We start from the raw sequence: 7011 nt of genomic DNA on the forward strand, positions 1-7011 counted from the left end.
ACAAAATTGATATAATGGAAACCAGTTTTCAAATGGAATGACCAAAAGCTCTTAGGTTGCACTTCATTAACTAGCAGAGGATGGGATGGAATGGGATGAAATGGAGAACGAGTAGGAGTAGGGGTAGGGGAGTTGGAAGAGAGAAGGTGGAGTTGTATTCTCATATAGAATCGAGCGATACATTAGCATTAAAAGCCACTTAAGCTGCGACAGGAGCTTGGGAGCAAGCCTCAAGATGCGACCCGAGACGTAATTATAATACGCCATTAGGTAGAACCGACTCCATGACGACGACGACGACGTCCACATTGAGTGTATCGTCATTTCAGCAAATCAAAGAGCGGCCTAGGTCTTTGGCTCTGCCTTTTGCCTCTGCCTAAATGAGGCAAAAAATTAAATAATTTAATCTTGTTATTGCTGGAAAATCAAGTTGTTGACTTAAAAATCAACTCGCGTGAAGATCGTGCGGCTTGGTTACCAAACCGGTTCAAGGCGAATGCGAAACTTAACTCTATGCCATGAAGAACATGAGGAGGAAGAAGAAGAAGAAGTAACTTCTTCGTTCCAAGGATGTCCAGACTATAGAGGGAGAGAAGATTCGCCCAGGTTGCTCTTATGACTTCATAATCTTAATTAACGTTTTCGCGTTTTGCTGCCAGTGATCTGCCCCTCCAGGTAAATGCAATCTACTCCTCCCTCAGCCTCCCCCCTGCAGACCAATCAAGCGAACGTGCAGGTAGAATCCACACTCGATGAGAATTGGGACCCCGTTCGACCAGTTCAAAAACGAGGGAGAGCCACAGAGTGAGAACAAGTGCGGGGGATGGTGGAGACCCTTATGTATCTTTTAGAGGAATTCAGCATGGCCGAAAGAAACTTTGAAACTTTTAGTATCTTCGTTGTTTTTTTCATTCCTTGGAAATTTGCTTTTGCAATAAAGATATTTTTTGCTGTTTCTTCGTTTTGGGTGCAAGTTCTGAAATGGAGCAATTTTTGGCAAGAGATTTGAAAAGGTGAGGAAAGGGAAACATTTGGTTCTTTTTATTTTCTGTATTATTGAAAAACATTTATCATGAGGCAACCGATGGATATGGATGCGGATGCTTAACCACAAATGTTGCCACATCCTCGTAAATCCACTTAACACACACGCACACACACACACAGAAACACAAAATGGCCGAAATGGCAGCATCTGTGGCAAGTGCAGAGGGGTAAATGGGGCGTTACAACAAGGATATACATAAGTATGAGGCAAATGTGTGTATGCGTGTGTGTGTGTGTGGTTGTTTGTTGTCGAAAGATATTTTGGCTGATTTACACGCTGTGCTAACGAGGGGTTGAGAGCGGCTTAAGGGTAGAATACATTCGATACATTCGATCCCGTCTCATCCTCATCCTCATCCCGCAAAAACCTCATTCTCATCCTTAAAGCCATGTAACAACTGACAATGACATGTAAGTGGCTTGCGGTTGCGGATTTGTTCTTGTTGTTGTTGTTGTTGCTGTTGTCAGGCATTTATTGCTATTAACGAGAGCTTGTTGTTGGTGTCAATGTTGGGGTTGGGGCGGGTTGGTTTTTTTTCTGTTTTTCTTAGAAGTGCGGAAATAATTTCTTGGTGAAAGTGGCAACAACAACATTAACTGGAGCACTAACAGCTGCTTGATCTCATAAGTGAGGCAAATAATTGCTTATGAATATCGCTTAGAGACCCAAGGAGTCGATTTAAGGAATGTCTGTCTGCCTGGCCAATGAGACAGAAATCCAACTAGACGATTGCATCAGTTTCATATTTTATAACCTACTTAGCCATTTGCCATTTCAACTAATTCATTGTTATGCGGGCTTGAAGGTAATTTGTATCATTATCTAGAGCTAAAAAGCGGGCTCAATTATGATTTAGATGCACATCGACAGTAAAACCTCTTCTTGCGAACCCCTCCATAGACAAACGGCCCATGGGTGTTCTCTATTGGGATATTTTACTGTATACATACAGTTGTGGTCAGAAATATAGTAGCGCATTCAAAATGTTGAACATTAAAAATTAAAATTTTTTTTTATTTTTTAAAGAATACGATATAAATATGAGAATATGACTAGATTCCGTTTGTTTTACATTGGTTTTTATAATATTTTAATGACTTTTGCGAAATACACCAAAAAGAGTCTGTTCAAAATAATAGTAGTGGCTACAAAGGAGTAAAAAAAAAACAGTTTAATTTAATTCAAAAGTGATTTTTTGATTTATTCTTACTTAATAATGTATAATACTTTGTTGTATAGCCTTTTTTCCAAATTCCAAAATCGCATCGCCGTATCATTGACTCGATGAGGTCCTGGCAACGCTTCAAGAGGATTTGCGACCATGCTTCCTAAACTATTTGCCAAAGCTCAGCTTTTTTTGAAGGATTTGATGTTGCCACAGGCCGCTGAACATCTCCCTATAAGTCCTCGATCAAATTAAGATCTGGGGACTGAGGTGGCCATAGGATAACATCGATCTTTTTGGATGCAAACCTATCTTATGCAAGCTTTTTGGTATGTTTCAGATAGTTATCCTGTTGGAATATCCATTTTATCGGTATTTCCCAACTAGCATATGGTAGCATTGTATTTTCTAAGAAGTCCACATACACATGTCTATCCATTATGCCGTTAATCATATGGGTAGGGCCCACGCCGTTGTAGGAAAAGCATGCAAATATCATTATGCTCATGCCACGATGCCTAACTGTTGATTATGGTGTATATGATTTGCTATCAATCAAACTCTTGAAAAAGTTATCTAAAGCTTGGCCTCTGATATGGTATTTTTATTTTGTTAGTTTTTTGGTTTTTTTTTTTTTTTTATCAAATTGGCCTTGCTTATAAAAAGTTAAACAATTTCTTAAGTCTTATTGTGTAGTCGGTTAAAAATTGAATTTAGTAACCTTCTTCTATATAATTTGAATCGGCTTACCATTTATGTGACCCTTAATACCACTTAAATAAGCCATGGCAAAAGCGAATGCTGTTTAATAGAAACCTTTATATGTATATTAGTTAATCTTTTGGTCTTGTCTAAAACTAAAGTTAACTTACGTGACAAGTAAGAAATTTGTCATGAAAGTTTGGTTTACTTGACATACAATTTGTATCACTTAAAATATTGAAGAGTTGTTAATAAATGAACAAACTTTTGTAGTTAAATCATTTATTCTCGAGTGTGATTGAGATATTGACTATAAGAAAACTTTAAATTAAAATTATTAATCGATAAATGAACGATTTGAATGCATTCCCACTGTGAAGCTGCTGGAAATGGAATAAATAATGATTTCGATCAGGTAATATGCTTTCTAATTATAATTTCAATTATTAATCGTCCAATAAAATCTAAATAAAGTCTATTAAAATACCCTATACGGGACTTTGTTTTTATAGAAATCAGCTCTTAATGTCTTCGTTTTTAATTACTCAAATAAATGTATTAGTATAAATTAATGTGAAAATATTAGATATTAAATATTAGTTATAATTTCGAATCAAATCGAATAAAGTATTCACTTTACTTAATAGAGTTAAGCTAATTTAATCTTAAGCGTATTCAATCAGATTGTTTGCTCTGCCCAGTTGCAGATGGTACAAAACTCCAATGCTCAATAGTTTGTGGAGTGGAGTCAGGAAAAATAAGTCTTCTTTTATTGGAATTCCAGAAAGAAGTCATTTTTTCGGGTTCATGAGTTAGAAGCTCTTCATGAGCCATGTAACAGTAGCTTTTAGAACATGTTATTGTAAATTCCGATGATCTTAACAAAATAATATAAGAAATTTTAATATACACAAATCTAAGTTAACGATGACGTCTCCTCCAGCACAGATTGAAATCAATTCAGATTTCATATATTCCGAAAGTAGAAATTACTAAATAATTTATTAAAGTATTTTAACCCTATAATGCCCAAGAGTGCCTTAAGACACATATCGATTGAAACTGTTCAAAGTTTTATTTGTTTACTCTCAACTTAAATAAGTTCTGAAAAATGTTTTTATACATGACAATCAATTGAAAATTCACAAATATTAGAGGGTTAACAGTGCTGATATCCTTACAATCACATATAGGAAGAGGTAAGACCTAATAATAAGTTAACTAAAACGTTAATTTATAATGCCAAATCTTAAATAGCCTTCTCTCTAAAAAGTTATTAGTTCAAAATATATAAGGGAGTAGCTTCAATGTTAAGAGAACTCTCCAAACTCTGGTATCATAAGCTTTGTATCTCTTTTTTCACGTCATTAAGTTATAATTCGCAATTGGTTTTAGAGTCAAAATCGTATTATGGCGATTGCTATTCTGATAGAACAATCAAATCATGAACTTCGAATCGACCAGGGCTACGATTTGTTCCTAAGAAAAAGGATGCCCAAAATTTAGTTAGCAAACTAAACCAAATTCGACTCCCTTTAACTAATTAGACTGCTTTTACCTCTTATAACAAACCTATGTTTTGTGGATACAAAATATGTTTACTTAAAAGTGAAATTTCGAAGCCAAATCATTTTCAGACAATATGGGAGCTTGTCTTGTGGCTTGTCGGCAATGTCATTACTCATTTGTCTATGATTTTTCCAAAATTGATGTCTTGAGAGCTGGATGCTAAAATATGTCAAAGAGATATTGTTATTCGATTCTTGTTTGAGCGATAACTAATGATTTCATATAGCAGAAACAAAGAAAAACTGAAAAAACTTTCCACCAACTGAAACGAAAAACGTTGTTGCGGGGGGTTTAAAAATTGATTGAAAAATTGTTAAGATTTGACATGCCATTTTGTGCATATTAAAAGATAAAGTCGAAAAATCAACAAACGCCCCAAAGGCTCTCAGTCGACCTGGATGGAGGGGAGGCGGGGCAGGGGAAACGTTTTGCATTTGAAATCAGCTTAGTGAATGCCTTCAGCCAAATGGCACGCAAAAAAAAAGAGCAGAAAAAAAACACCCAAGACTGCTCAGAGACTCATTTTTTTGTTGGTCCTCCTTTTTTGGGTTTTGTTTTTTTTTGTGGCAACAGATTACATTAATGCGGCGATTACAAGCCAACAAAAACCACAACAACAACAACAACAACGACGACAACTTGTGTATAATAAATGGATAATGCTAGAAAATACGATTTTCAATTTCCAGAAGCAGGAGCCAGAGCAAGAGCCACAAGCAGGAGAGGACAGCCCCTTTGGATCGGTTCTAACCATGGGTTGATGGTATTGATTGTTTGGCCAAAACTATGAGATTATTAGCACTTGGTTGCAGCTGCCGCAGGCAGCAGATAGACAGAGAAAGGACAGACACACGGAGAGACGGACAGACAGACAGACAAACATTACAGACACATTGTAACGCCCTCCAGTCAGTCATTGTTTGGGATATTGCGTGTTCCACGTCCATTTTCGAAATTTTGCTGCTTCATCATCATCGCATCGCATCGCATCTCAGCTTGGTTCAGCCTCGGCTCATCTCATCCCCAAATGGCTGTCGCTATTTGGATGGCTGGCTAGCGATTGGTTTTTCGGCATCATCAACAGCGGCATCAACATTGGGAAAATTTATTGCCCTGCTGGGCATTAGAAGACTACATCGATTTAGTAGTCTCACTCAGTCTCTCTCTCTTTCTCTATCCTCCATTATCAATTTCAATTTGAGTTTTTGTGTTTTTTTTTTTTGGGTTCTTGTTTGATTGCCCTAATGTGTTTTCTCTTCATGTGCTTTGCACCATGACGCTGTCCAAATATGTTGTAATTTGTTTCCCCTACACACCAACAACAACAACAGGATGCACTAGATCATTTATTATTTTTCAATATCTGTATGTACAATATAGGGGCACATTTCATTTCGTTTCATTTAAATTGAAACCATAATACATAATATTGTTAGTAGGTAGCAAATAATGAGAGATGGTCCTCCATTGCAAGGACAATACTTGTGTACAGAATCACCATACATATCCTTTTCCGTTTCAGTGCACATGGAGCACTCTTCATTGGTGTTTTGTGAATTCTTCAATTGTCTGCAACCCGTTTCGGGTGACCAGAAGCAACAAAATGACTCCAATACACCTAGGAACAACAAAGAGAAACTTGGCCATTTGCTGGCTCTGTTTATTGCAGCGAATGATACATACCAACCAATGTATAAAAGGGCGGCACACATGCCTCATATGGACGTGTTTGATTCGCATAATTCTCTGGATCCGGCAGCAAAAGAACTTTCCAACGATCTTCAAAGAATGAGCATAGGTAATTAGTGTCTTTTATGGTACAGCTTTTTTTCCTTATTGATGAGCAATCGCTGCATTCCATGCCCGTGGCATCGATTCCAATCTTTGCCACAGATCTAAAGAGACTTTTATCTGATTTGATGCATAATGTAGATTCTGGATTTCCATATCACTGACGGTTCACTTACTGTACACAGAATTGGCAACTGCCATTCCAATCAATGAAACGATAATACATAAAATTGAATTCATTATTATTTTTGATTATTTGTGTAAAGTTTCCTGGGGTTTTTAATAAAACATTTAAAATAACTGAACAGAAATGTTTCGAAATCTGTGTGTTACCTCTCAACTTTGTTATACACAAATGTTAATAATTTTCAAATGTTTTAGATATCTATTAGTCATGCTTTTCAAAAAAGTTTTCGAAAAATCGAATCGAGTCTTAAATTAAAGCCCGAAATTGAAGTCTGATCGTAATTAATTAGTTCTTTTGGGACATTTCCCATGGGTTACTTTTTGGGGTATGTTCCACTGTTTAAGCTCTGTTCAGAAGCGAACAATGCTAGATCTCGGTACCAGTTGATCCCAAAGGTTTGACAGAGACTCTTCTCTAGCATTTACGATCCTATATAAAATGTATATGTAGTTATCGATTAGTATGGCGGAGAGTTTCGTTAAGTTGGTTAACATCAAATTTTAGTTGCTCTTTTTATTTTTAGGTAAACAGTTGTTAGTCTATGTAAAA

General features: G+C 36.4%; 1 long non-coding RNA gene across 1 annotated transcript; it reads right to left on the minus strand.

Moving 5' to 3' along the window:
• Positions 1-5869: 5869 nt before the first annotated feature.
• LOC137577949 (uncharacterized) lies at positions 5870-6602 on the minus strand. The gene is made up of 3 exons (XR_011032510.1): positions 6452-6602; positions 6168-6395; positions 5870-6102 (listed from the first exon to the last, which is right to left on the minus strand). It is a non-coding gene; the product is annotated as an uncharacterized lncRNA (long non-coding RNA).
• Between the last annotated feature and the right edge of the window lie 409 nt (positions 6603-7011).

This window comes from Drosophila tropicalis, unplaced genomic scaffold (genome assembly GCF_018151085.1).
Source record: "Drosophila tropicalis isolate 14030-0801.00 unplaced genomic scaffold, ASM1815108v1 contig_593, whole genome shotgun sequence".
Classification (NCBI taxonomy): domain Eukaryota; kingdom Metazoa; phylum Arthropoda; class Insecta; order Diptera; family Drosophilidae; genus Drosophila; species Drosophila tropicalis.